The 13391-nt window shown below is 43.5% G+C and overlaps 1 protein-coding gene and 1 long non-coding RNA gene across 2 annotated transcripts in view; one reads left to right on the top strand and one right to left on the bottom strand.

The window, feature by feature from the left end:
- LOC147023568 (troponin C, skeletal muscle-like) overlaps positions 1 to 13391 on the top strand; it is a 156959-nt gene that overhangs the window by 80798 nt on the left and 62770 nt on the right. The gene's annotated exons all lie outside the window — the stretch shown is intronic.
- Positions 2145 to 9788, bottom strand: LOC147023569 (uncharacterized). Its single transcript, XR_015060287.1, has 3 exons — positions 9548 to 9788; positions 5524 to 5589; positions 2145 to 5397 (listed from the first exon to the last, which is right to left on the bottom strand). It is a non-coding gene; the product is annotated as an uncharacterized LOC147023569 (long non-coding RNA).

Here is a 13391-nt window from a genome sequence, read left to right as displayed (position 1 = left end):
ATATATGGCTATATTTGGATCTGTAATTGAGGGAATCTCTTCGGTTGTATGTGTGTATGCCGACATGCTTGGTTACGCAGGTGTTGTGGTGGCAAAGTTTCATCCCACATCTTGGATGCTTAAATTTTTAACCGCAGCAGCGTAAGAGCGATCACGTTTTCTTTTGTCCTCGCGACTGTTTCTAAAGCAATTCGATATTATACATGACTCAGTGCAGTGCTTTACAACGGTTATATGGTTTCTCTTTGTAAGTTTCAAAATAAAATACATTTTATAACACTCAATTTCGGTGCTGTTCACCGTATCAGCGTGTTTTCTTAATTACAGAGCCAAATTTTTTATCAGCTGTCACATGATGTACGTGTGTGTGTGTGTGTGTGTGTGTGTGTGTGTGTTTGTGTGTGTGTGTGTGTGCGCGCGCGCGCGCGTCTCCGACTCCATATATATATATATATATATATATATATATATATATATATATATATATATATATATATATATATATCATAACATATTCTCTGCCATCTCCAATACCCCCATTCTCTGTCTCTCATTCTCTCCCATCCTCACTCCACCCCCTCCTAATACAGTGCAGCATCCTCAAATGCGTCTATGTCTGTCTGTGTGTCTCTTTCTGAACATATCTGTAAGGTGGTTATCAGAAGATGGTGGTCATCTCCACATGTAACTGAATGGTGGTTATCGCTGGACGTATCCAGATGGTGGTTATGTCTGGATGGATCCTCCCCTCACACTGCCTTACCTTGCGCTCACCTCACACTGCCTTTCCTTGTTCTCCCCTACCCTCTCCTCATGCTGCCTTCACTTGTCCTCCTATGCCCTTCCCTCACGCTACCTACCTCTCTCCCTCCCTCCTTCCTTACCTCCTCTCTCCCTCCCTCTTTACTCTCTCCTCCCTCCCACCTTCCTCTCATGCTCCCTCCCTCCTTCCTTCCTTCCTCTTTCCTCTCTCCCTCTCTCCCTCCCTCCTTGCTTTCTCTCTCCTTCCCTCCTCACTCTCTCCCTCCCTCCTCTCTCTCTCCCTCCTTGCTCTCTCTCTCCCTTCTTCCTTCCTCTCCCTCCTCTGCCCCACTCCCCTCTCCCTCCCTCTTTCCTCTTAGTCCTTCCTTCCTCTATTCCTCCCTCCCTCCTCTCTCTCTCCCACCTCTCTCTCTCTCTCCCACCTCTCTCTCTCTCCCTCCCTCCTTTCCTCCCTTCCTTCCCTCTCTCTCTCCTTCCTTCCTCTCTCCCTCCCCGCTCCTCTCTCCCTCCTCGCTCCTCTCTCCCTCCCTCCTTGCTCCCCTCTCCTTCCCTCCCTTCCTCCTCACTCCTCTCTCCCTCCTTCTTAACCCCCCCTTTAATATTCACGTCAGCATAGTGAAGGGTTGTATTTGCTAGTTTAAAATAAATGCTGCAATCAGTGCAGAACTGAAATATATTAAATGCTTTATTTTGGTGTTTCATGTCAAGATTGATCCTCTCAAAATGGTATTGGTAAACATTTACTTTGAATGGAAAAATAAAATAAAAAACAATTCTGATTCCAATTCTGATGTACTATACTGTTCCAGAGAGTTGGTGCTGCCAATGCAGTTTATTGGCAATGATTATACAGTCGTGGTTGGTTTTCCAAAGCCTTCCCAACAGTCGTCAGGACAGGAATTTGGAATTTTTCCATGGGGCTGCTGATAGCTCTCCTACTCATCGCTAAGGACACTGTGGGATATTTAATCTCCACCAACTAACGGCAGTGGACAGGATTCCCAGTTTAACGTTCATCTGAGTGACGGCACACACATTGATGAATCACTCTGCCTGTGAAACACAGGAATGACAGTTTATAGCTGTGTCAGGATCCAAACTTAGGTTAGAGGGCTCAGGGGCAAGTGTGTGTACCTTTAGGTCTTATCAGCCCAAAAATAATTTATAAGGCCAATAAAATAATGTGTTTCATAACATGGGGCAGCCAGCAATATCATGCAGGCCAAGGTGTTATTCATCTTTCAAGGATGGAACACCATTCCTTCCCCGACCCCAGCTCCCACCCCCTCCCACCCCCCCTCCCAAATAAACAACCTTGTGGTTAACACAAGGGGATAAAAATGGCTCAACACACTGCAAAACCATGCATAAATGATGTGCAACACAATTTAACAAAAAACAGACAACATTCAGGAACTAGTCACAATAAAACATCAAAACTCAACTCTTCCAAGAACATCCTTTAGTCACACACAATTACTTCGACTTGGGAATGTGGGTAACACGTGTTCCATAAAACATTCAAAACCATTACAAATTCCTATCACAAATTCATACAAAATCATATTTAACACAGAGAGCAAATATGAAGCAACAGAAGAAAGATTCATTTACAGTTACTAGTGTGTGGCCACGTGCAAAAAAAAATACTTTCAAACAACCACACAGGCCGTTACTTCGCTCTCGTAAACGACGACTGGATTGGGGCATTGTGTTTCTCTATAAATGTGCATAAGAAATCGAGAAATTATTAGAATACAGTAAGTCATCACTATCCGGAAGTAGTGCGTGCCCGTAGGGAATGGTAACATGTATTCCACAAATTATCGCTTGCATTGAAGTTACAACTACAAGTTAATTAAAATCAAGTTTACCTCCCTGTCTTTGCTTGCCATGACATTCGCTGCCATTGACCATTGCCACTCCTACGCCACGGTAATAAGGAGCCCTTTCCCCATCGGCCACGCCTACGCAGCAACGTGTCCTGTCATTGGTTTGGTAAATAAATGGCCATAACTTGGGAAACACTTGGGAAACAGCTGAAACGGATGAAGAAGAATGATATCAAACCTCGAAAAGGCACATACTCAGGTCCCCAGCGTCACTTGTGACGTCATATCAAACGAAGAAGAAGAATTGTGACGTCATATCAAACGAAGAAGAATTGTGACGTCAATTGTGACGTCATAGCACCGTGTCCTGTCATTGGTTTGGTAAATAAATCGCCATAACTTGGGAACCACTTGTCCGATTAATATAAAACCTTGAAAAGGCAGATACTCAGGTCCCCAACAATAGACCTGGGAAGTTTCAATTACATCGGACCAGTGGTTGTCGAGAAACAGCGGTCACAGACAGACACACAGAGATTGCTGGAATTATAGATAGATGAAGAGAGTGGTTACAAAACCAGAATATCGCTATCTGGGTAAGATGGTCAGTACTGTGTCAAGTCCAATCGCCAAGCGACTCCCAAAAGGTGAGGCATCCAAGGAACACCAGTTGCAGATGCATGCAGCCACAAACATAAAATCAACAAGCAGTTATAGACTGGTACTTACGAAATCGTCAACTTGACCTCTGGCCTTATTTAATAAAAGCTGTCTCTCGAGAAGGTAGTGATGCAAACCAGAAGTTTGTACGATGATTCTGTACCAAACCATCAAAAATCGCAACGTCGACCGAAGCAAAAATCTCCATTTCTCCACGCAATTATTTAATATTATTTTATTAAAGTCACAAAACTGTAATATTCGGCCATCCACCAACAATCTTTATATAATCCGACGGCTTAGCGAGTCAAGCATGCGACGATAACCTTTATTGGGATAAAAAAATGACTTTTAAACACCATCTTTATCGAAAACACCATCAGTGCACACACGCAAAACCTTTACATGACTCAACGGCGCCTCTGCTTGAGCGCGCCGCACCACGTGACGAGCCGTGACGCGGCGAGTGAAATATTTTTTTATACAATCTTAAAACGTCTCCAAAACATCCTATTTTACCAGAATTTCGACAACAGAGTTTTAAGCGTCCGAAGCGATCACAAAAACCGAAGACAAAATTAAAATCGAAGTAAAAACGAACTCGTAACGTCGACCGAAGCAAAAATACTCCATTTCTCCACATGAATTTATGGAATTATGTTTGACCTCACTGTGACCTTGACCTTTGACCGATTTTGACCAAAATATAATCAGCGCTAGCCATCACCCTCCTGAATCACATGGTGTAATTTGACATTGGTAGCATCTTCCGTTCTCGAGTTATCGTGCCTACAAACAAGCACACACACACACACACACACACACACACACACACACACACGCACACACACACACACAAACAGAGGACGGAAGTCATCAATATACTTACGAAATCTAAAGATTTCGTAAGTAACAAAAAGGTAAACTGAAGCGATTTCAAAAACAATTGATCAAAGCGTGTTCTTGAAAGCCTCCTTCCTTCTCTTTTGATAGAAATTGTTTGCTCATTGAGGTTGAGGTCGTGGCTTGAGTATAAACTTCCCAGTCTTGGATTAGGAACAATTTTTTTTTTGTTTTTTTTTAAGGTGCAAAGTTAAAACAATTAATCCTTTTCATTGGCATTGGTTGGGGGGTGGGGGGGGGTGGAGAGGCAAGGGTGCCAGAATATCCAGCACTTACATCATCACAGGACATGTTGTACTCTGCCAAGACTGTTCTGCAACGCTCTACGATACTGAAAACTCAATAAAGGATGACAGATAAAATATGGCATAAAAACAACTCCATTTCAAAAAGACATGCAAAAGGATGAAAACAAAAATGAGATGAGAAAAGGTGGGCAAAATAAAATATGCTAAAAACAGCAACTGGGCTTCGATATAGTAGAAATCAGTAACCAAGGAGAAGCACCTGTTCTGTCCTGTCTTTTGGCAGTGTGCTGTGGCTGTGCTAAAAGAAAAAAAAAGACAGACCTTCATAGGAGGGGACATTTGAGAAGTCCAAGGAAAAAAAAAGCAGGAGGCAGGGATCAAGCTGGTGGCTGTGTAAGTTTTCATTGCACCAAACAAAATACAAAAAAAAAAAAACTTAAAAAAACTAGAATGGCACTCAGTAGAATACATAGCTCCACAAAGCAGAACAGATTACGTTTTGTATCTCACTGATAGTCCGGATCTGCATTTGGACCTTAATTTGCCAAATTCAGAACAGAGGTATTGCTAAACTGCAGGTTCGTGTTCCAATTGATGTTCTGAATCGTGTTCTCCAGTGCGCACATGCAACATTCAATTGAAATTAAGTTGTTCCTCGGTCATAGACTGACGAATGTCAGACAGACAGAGTGAACCAATTGCTTAACTGGCTTTATATGTGTGCAGAGTAATAAAACTGAATTAGAGTTCCTTGGAGTGCACAGCTCAGCCCCCTCTAAATTCATGCAAGCCCAACAAGTGTACCTGGACAGCTTAAAAAGATATATAAATCAAAAGCCTGTGTGAATAGCACTGTGATCGAGCCAGAGTGACACTTTCATTTCAATAAGTGGAACCATGGACTTTGAGCAATTCCTAGTGATGATGGTGGAATAGATGAAAGAAGAATCCACAGGACAGACAAAAGAGGAACTGGCAGAAGTTGTCCATATCTGGAAAAAGTCATCTTGAAAACTTGTACTTGTAATATCATAATAGTAATTAGATATCTGCAATGACAAAGTGATCACCAAGGATAAGCCTCCGCCGGTTTACCTTTGACGAATGCCCAGACTTACCCTTGGCCCACGATCTAATGATGACATATTTGGTTTGGACCGCCAAATGACATTGACTTTCAACATCTAGGGATAGGGTGTAAATTAAGAAAATGTCTGACCATCTTCAATCTATCCATAAAACTCAACATCATGAAAATCAGAGGAAAATTATTCAAGTTATGATCAAAAGTGCTTTTTGTTAATCAGGTCACAATCAGAAAAAGTAGGTCAAGGATACCAGTCAAATATCAAGTGCACAACTTCAGAATAGGTACGCTATTATGATGCAAGAACATCTTGGAAGGCCAAGCGAACTTTGAGATTCCGCATTGGCAAAATTGAGCGATGACAAAACCCGCATTATTGTTTTTTGGGTTTTTTTCAGACCACCATTTGACCTTGACCTTTAAGTCTGAGCGATTTGATGTAAATTAATGAAAACGCGACTTGCTCTAGGCTATCTAGAGAGGGTAATTTCATTCGGATTGGACAAACCAAAGTTGTGAGTTACGGTGAAAATGTTAAAATGTCTGCAATTGGGTCATGACCTTGAAGAGGAACCCCAACGCTCAGACCACTTCGACGCTAACCTGTCCTTTGAGAACCGACAAAATAGATATGATGTGCCTTTTATCAATTTCTAAATTATAAGGTATGTCATTTTGTGATTAAGAGGCAAAATCTTCTTCTTAAGATTAACTGTGACTGTCGCATCAGGAAGTCGACAGTCATATCCGTACTGTGTACAGGTTACATCACCGTACGATTTAATTCAAACGGTGAATAATTTTCGATTTTCCACAAATGTGACGAGTCAATGCATCCTTGGTGGCTTGCATAGTAGTACAAACCCAGAGGATTTCAGGCTGCACCAATGGCCGAAACGCCCTAAGTTTGCCGGAAATCGAATAAGGTTTGTCAGAAATACCCCAGTGTGGATCAGGCCTGGAAAATGTTCACTTTTGTGCTCGGAACATTTTGCAGAGCACTGTTATGAAACAACAGAGATGGCGAGATCATGTGGTTATTCAACCACAATTGAGAGGGGATGCTATCACCACGATTAAACCGATTTTTTTTTGTCCCATTTTGTCCGTGGTGTGCCGTCGTGTGATGACTCATGTTTCTGCTCGAGTAATATACAGTAACTGATTTATCAATGAATACAAAAGCCTGGTGGTGGTGGCTTAACCTAACGGTTAAGGTGGCTCGGTTAACATCCTTGGGTCTTGAGTTCAAGCCCCTTTCACCCCATTGAAGAAACAGCCGTCGCTCAAAACTGGAATGTAATCTCTACCTAGCTACCCACACGTGTACACGGGCGATTTGAGTGGTGAATCAAACACCTGTTGCTATTGTCCGGCAGTTACCACAAGAGCACCTGAAAATAATTATCTATTATCAACACAAATTTCTACAATACAAAATGAACCTCCATCGATTTATAGTGGAGAGAAAGTATGTATCACCTACTCCTCTGAAAGCATTTGACCTGGGACGATAAAACCTTCAGGGTCTCCACCATCCCGCCCCCTCTTCCCTCCAATCATCACCCCCACAATGCCCACCACCATTCTACACTACTCTCCACCAACCACCCCGCCCCCCCCCGCGCCACAATCATCACCCCTCCCCCACAATGAACCCCTGACGATAACCACCAGCATCATATCTCCCCCCCCAATCTACCATCAGTCCCACAATACCCACCACATTCCCACACACCCCTTCACAATCCCTTATCAACCATCACCCCCACAATACTCACCACCATCCCACACCCCTCCCCCATCCCTCCTCCACCATCCCCTCGCAACCATCACCCCCACAATACCCACAACCACCCCACACCCCATTCCCCCTCCCCCAGCTCCACTCCCCCTCCACTGGGCCAGGACATCGACACAACACGACAGCACGAGCACAGCACCACAGCACGAACATGGCATGACACAGCATGACCATGAATACGGAGCACCGCAATACGAATACAGCATGACATGGCATGACACAGCACCACAGACACAGTGTGACACAGCACCACAACACGACTACAGCATGACATGTACAACACCACAACACAAGCACAGCATGACACGTACAGCACCACAACACAAGCACAGCATGACACGTACAGCACCACAACACAAGCACAGCATGACAGCACCACAGCACCAAAAACACGGCATGACATGTACAGCACCACAACTCGAGCACAGCATGACAGCACTACAGCACCAAAAACACAGCATGACACGTACAGCTACACAACTCAAGCACGGCATGACCACAAATAACGTCCCGGGAAAGTATGAAACGGGACGATCCCATAATATACAAGACACGGTGATCCTGCAACGGTGGGACAAAGAATGTGTCGCCCATTTTGTCCGTGGTGTGCCGTCGTGTGATGACTCATGTTTCTGCTCAAGTAATATACAGTAACTGATTTATCAATGAATACAAAAGCCTGGTGGTGGTGGCTTAACCTCACGGTTAAGGTGGCTCGGTTAAGATCCTTGGGTCTTGAGTTCAAGCCCCTTTCAACCCATTGAATTAACACCATGTGGTGAACATGCGACCATTGTTTTCATCTTCACTCCCACCTCTGCCTTGTCCCTCTGAATCACTCGCACAAGGCACCGAACGATAGGGCTCCACAATTTCATGGAAAGCGTTTCCATCACCAATTTTGCCTCCAACCGTTTCTTCCAAATCCCACTGATCGGTTCCAACATACCGAGAACCATCCAAGTTGCTCCACCCTGCACATTGGCAGAAAAAAAGAAAAGAAAAACCTAAATGGTGGATTCGTACTTTTCGGGGTGCAAGACCTTGACCTTTAACCCAGAGTGGTACGACGTAAATGAAGCTGAAATGTGCCTTGATCGAGGGGACTCAAGGCTAAGAGGGTAATTTCGTTCAGATCGGACAAACCTCAGTCAAGTTGTGGCAAAAAAAAAAGTTTAAATGTCTATAATTAGGTCATGACCCTAAATTAGGTCAAGGTCAAATAAAAAGTCAACCCCGCATACTTTCTATTCACATTATTGATGCAAAATTTCATTCCGAAACTGGATCCGAGATACAGCTTGGAAATTGATACGGATCTCAAAATGAGTGTGTGCTGCAGAAAGATGTTTCTGTTCTTTTCTAAATGGGGGTTTCGTACTTCGAGGGGTCTAAAAAACTCTGGTACCCTTAAAATATGGGGGGGGGCACTAATTGTAGAAACACACCATAAAACAGCAATGAGCTTCTCGCTATCCTATAGGTGAAGGTGGAGGCTGAATTATGATTTCCTCATCAGAATGTCCGTACACCTCGGTTTTGAAGAGCGATTGTCATTGCCCTATGTCCTAGTGTCTGGTGCATTTGTCCGTTATTATTTTATTCATTATAGTTGGACATTATCGTTGTTTCGTATTATTATTATCATCATTAGTGCAATTGCATATCGCCAGTTAGTAATGTTCAATATGCAAATGTCGATATGAGATCTTCATTGTTAGTTCATGGCATTTTCCTGTACATACCATATCGTGTGAAAGTAATCAGACTAATATTGTCTATTTTCCCTTTTGGTTGCAGATAAAATTCCATTATCATCGTCAATAAAATGTTCGACTCGACAAGAGTTCTTCTTCAGGTTTCTGGTCGTTTTCACTGTCATTTTGTTATCTCTGTGTTTACTGTGTGTTTCTAGTTCGGTTTTGTGTTAAAACTTGTGCTAATTGTTGAGTTTTCGACGTATTTTCATATCGGGTTTCCTTGAGGCCTACCCTTCTTCCCGTCGATGTGCACGATCATCTTTATTGTATTTTCTACTTATTACCATCAGTGATTATTTTCTCCACTTTTCCCTCCAACCTCCTTCTATCCCTCTCAACTATACACTCTGTTTTCATGTCTCAAAATACAAAATACAAAATACAAAATACAAAATACAAAATACAAAAAATACAAAATACAAAATACAAAATACAAAATACAAAATACAAAATACAAAATACAAAATTAAAAAAAAAAAAAATACTTTTACCTCACATCATACTCCGTGTAACCACGTGACTCCCTGCACCGACTCTTCTTCCTCCTTGTTTTGCCGATCAACCATCTACTACTTTTGCCAACCCACATTCACCGTACACCGACACGATTTTTCTTCAACCTTTCCTTTTCCTAATCTTACGTAGTCTTTGTCAAAAAAAATATAAAAAGGTCTTAAAATGTTACAACTTCCTCTTTCACACGTGTGGTTCTTGGTATTGTGTCATATTTCTTCTTCTTCTTCCTTCTTCCTTCTTCTTCTTCCTCTTCTTACATTTCCTTCATCCCATGTCTAAAACGTCCAACTGTTACAATGTGTATTTTCTCCATTCTCTGAATTTTCCTTTATTACATCCCTCACGTAATGTCTTCAATCACATCGCTGACTTAAATAAATTTTAACTCCCAGTCTTCAATGTATGTTCGTGTTCCACCAATCGTCCTTTGTTTCCAACTTCAGTACCAATACACCACACCTTAAATCTACCTGCTCCTAACCCTCTTCTTCTTCTTCTTTCGGCTGCTCCCGTTAGGGGTCACCACAGCGGATCATCGGTATGATCCGCATAGTGATTTGGCACATGTTTTACGCCGGATGCCCTTCCTGACGCAACCCGAGTCGCCTCTTACGACACAGGGATATGGTACACCTATTTTAACCGGGGTATACACCGGCCCAGTATACTGGTACTCATTTCGCCGACCTCGGAAGGATGACAGGCTGAGTCAACCCCCTGGTGTATGAATTCAGTGGCCCAACGGGGCTTGAACTCAGGACCTTTTGGATCCCAAGCCGCTGCCCTAACCACTGCGCCAACACCAGGCATGCTGGTACCTTGGTAACCACTTACCGCATGTTGGTAACCACTGCGCCAACACCAGGCATGTTGGTACCAACACCAGGCATGTTAGAGCAGGTACCTGCTCCTAACCCCTCACCTGTTATATCTCTCCAATCTTGCCCCACATCCTACCTCCACTTTTGGCACCTCTTCACCGTCTTCTGCTTCAGTATCAGCTTCTCCTCTGTTGTCCCAAAGTGTGTGGTGTTCTAACATCTGTGGGCTCCATTCTAACCGAACAGATATATCACACTCAATCAGTACACTCATCACCACAAACATGCTCCTTCCTTTGAGCACCCCCCCCTTCCCCTCTTTCCAACACCTCAAATATTGTACCTCCCCCTGCCCGCTCCCTTCTTCACCATACCTCGACCAAGTCTCATCCTTCGGACCTTCCCCTCTCCCCAACTCTCCAATCATCCCCCTGCATCTTGGCACCTTGGCCGTGCCCACTCTCATCATCTCTCCTCCCTCTCAAAGCAACATTCATACTCTTCCCCCTCACCTTTCTCAAAAACTCCCTCCTCACCCTTCTCCCTCCCCCCTCCCAAAGTTCCCCCCCCCCTCACATCCCCAAAGCTGCCTCCTTGCCCCACCATCTCATCACTACACCTCCAATCTTCAACTGCCCTCTGCCCCCTCTCTTACTCCCCACTGTACCTCAACCCACCAACACCGAGCCTTTTCTCCTGCTCATCCTGCTCTCTCCCCGAGCTTTTCTGCAATCCCCCAACAATGAACAACTCTTCCTTACCACACCCCCACCTCCATCGTCCTACCTCCCCCTTCCCTCAAAACCTCCTCCACTCCCTCTTCATTAACAGTGTGGACCTCAAACATCCAGGGCCTTCACTGAAACCTGACAGATCTTTCCACACAGGTTGCCACTGACAAACCAGACATAATCTGCTTCACAGAAACTTTCCTCCGTCAAGACATCTCTGACTCCCAAGTATCTCTCCCTGGTTACTCCCTACTCCAGTATGACAGACCTGAGCCTCGTCCTGGTGGAGGAGTTGCTCTCTTCATCAATAGATGAGCGTTTGCTCTCATATGAGCCTCGACGGTGTATACACGCACAAAAATATATATATATATATATATATATATATATATATATATATATATATATATATATATATATATATCTTAGGTCTATGTTTTCCAAGAAAATTGAAAAGGCAGCTATCATTCCCAGTATAAACACAGGAAGTGATCCCACAAAAAGAGAATAGTATTTGATGTACATTTCTACAGTTTTATCCCTTTGTTGCATGTACCAATTCATATCAAAATGCTTTAAACTACATATACCAGAGTTTAAAAAAAGAAAGTACAAACATCCATAAGATAGTAAAATGAGGGTGACAACCTGGAAGCAAATGAAGAATGAGGGATTGTTCAGTGTTCAAGACTCCTGTTGTCCCCCCCTACCCCCACCCCTTAAACATATTTTTCTCTCTCTCCACGATTCTCACACTCCCTAACTTTCTCCTATCATCCTCCCTTATCATCCTGCCCCTCTCACCCCCACCCCTCACATTGACCTCAAGTCCGATGCAGGTCGATGCAGGATAGTTTGTAAATAGATGACTTTCAAAGTGACGTAATCTGCTCAATAATGCTCGGTGCACATGCGCAGAAACCCCACGAAGTCGGTGTGTTCGGGTCGATATAAAATCCGTCATGTGTACGGGTTGAGGATCATAACCTAAAATGACTCACAAAGCTTCAAAAACAAGCTGAGAATACTTGGAAACGTACGTACGAGAAAGGGACGTGCCTCGGCACAAATAAAAGAGTTGGAGAAATTTTTCAGTACACCCAAAGAGATGAGATCTTGCAGATTTCCGTACAGCAAAGTGAAAACTGCCGTAGACGTGGACCGGTTCAAGGCCTGTGGACAGCGGATTATAACCGACCTCCGCAATCATGCGATCGAAGGATCACCCGAAGGGGAGAAGGGAAGGTCATATATGTGGCTCTTCAATGTCCACCAAGTTTTGTCCGAATCCGTCCATAACGTTTTGAGATATCCTGCTTTCAAACGGATGGTCAAACAGGAGCAAACACATAACCTCAGTCCACTGTAGTTGGCAGGGGGAATAAAATACCTTATGGTAATTGATCCGCTTTGAATAAAAGTGAAGTTCATGTTTCGGGCCTTACACTTTGTCGGAACAAAACAGAAACAGTCTATTTTCTTAAGGTGATAGATATTTGAGAAAAACAGTCTCTTTCTTTTGCTCTGATGAAGGGCAAAAAAAAAATATATATATATATATATATATATATATATATATATATATATATATATATATATATATATATATATATATATATATATACATACATACATACATATTGTTGTGGTTACCAAATTCGCAAACCACCATTCAGGTCCCTTAGGTGAGGTATCTCGGTAAGTACATGTGTAGTTAGGCCCGAACCCGTTGTCTAGTGGGAATACATGTCATTTATGCGTGCTGCGACTCTTCAGGATAGCCGTTTTTCTTTTACTATCTTTAATTTGGACCAACCGCCATTGTTACCACCACCAGTCACAACATCAACCACCAACCACAACGCCGCTTCACCACAACCGCCACGACCTTCACGTCACACCTCGCAACCGTAGCATCGCCACCGTTCTTGCCCCGCTGTGGGTACCGGTGTTGGACTCGTGCAGGGCGCGCGTCGAACAGCGTGTACAAAATCACGGATTTTGTGCTTCAAAAACGGATCAAAAACGACACACGCCCACTTTTTGCCGTCCAATCGGTGACCGAGGGGCGATTTGGCCCCGCCTCCAGGGCGATCGATATATGCAAATTTATGGATCAAAAAGCCTTCACGCCCACTTTTTCTCGGGCCAATGGGGAGCGAGGTGAAAGGTCAAAGGGAGGGGGTCAAAGGCGAAGCTACGGGGGGATAAAAGGACCGTGTTCGTGAGTCAGGAGAGTCCAGAGGAGGAGAAGAAGAGAGTAGAAG

This window comes from Eptatretus burgeri, chromosome 7 (assembly GCF_056783735.1).
Source record: "Eptatretus burgeri isolate ZD-2024b chromosome 7, Ebu_testis_v1, whole genome shotgun sequence".
In the NCBI taxonomy this organism is placed as follows: Eukaryota; Metazoa; Chordata; class Myxini; order Myxiniformes; family Myxinidae; genus Eptatretus; species Eptatretus burgeri.
The sequence above is the reverse complement of the archived record's forward strand: the minus strand, read 5'-3'. Positions and strand labels throughout refer to the sequence as shown.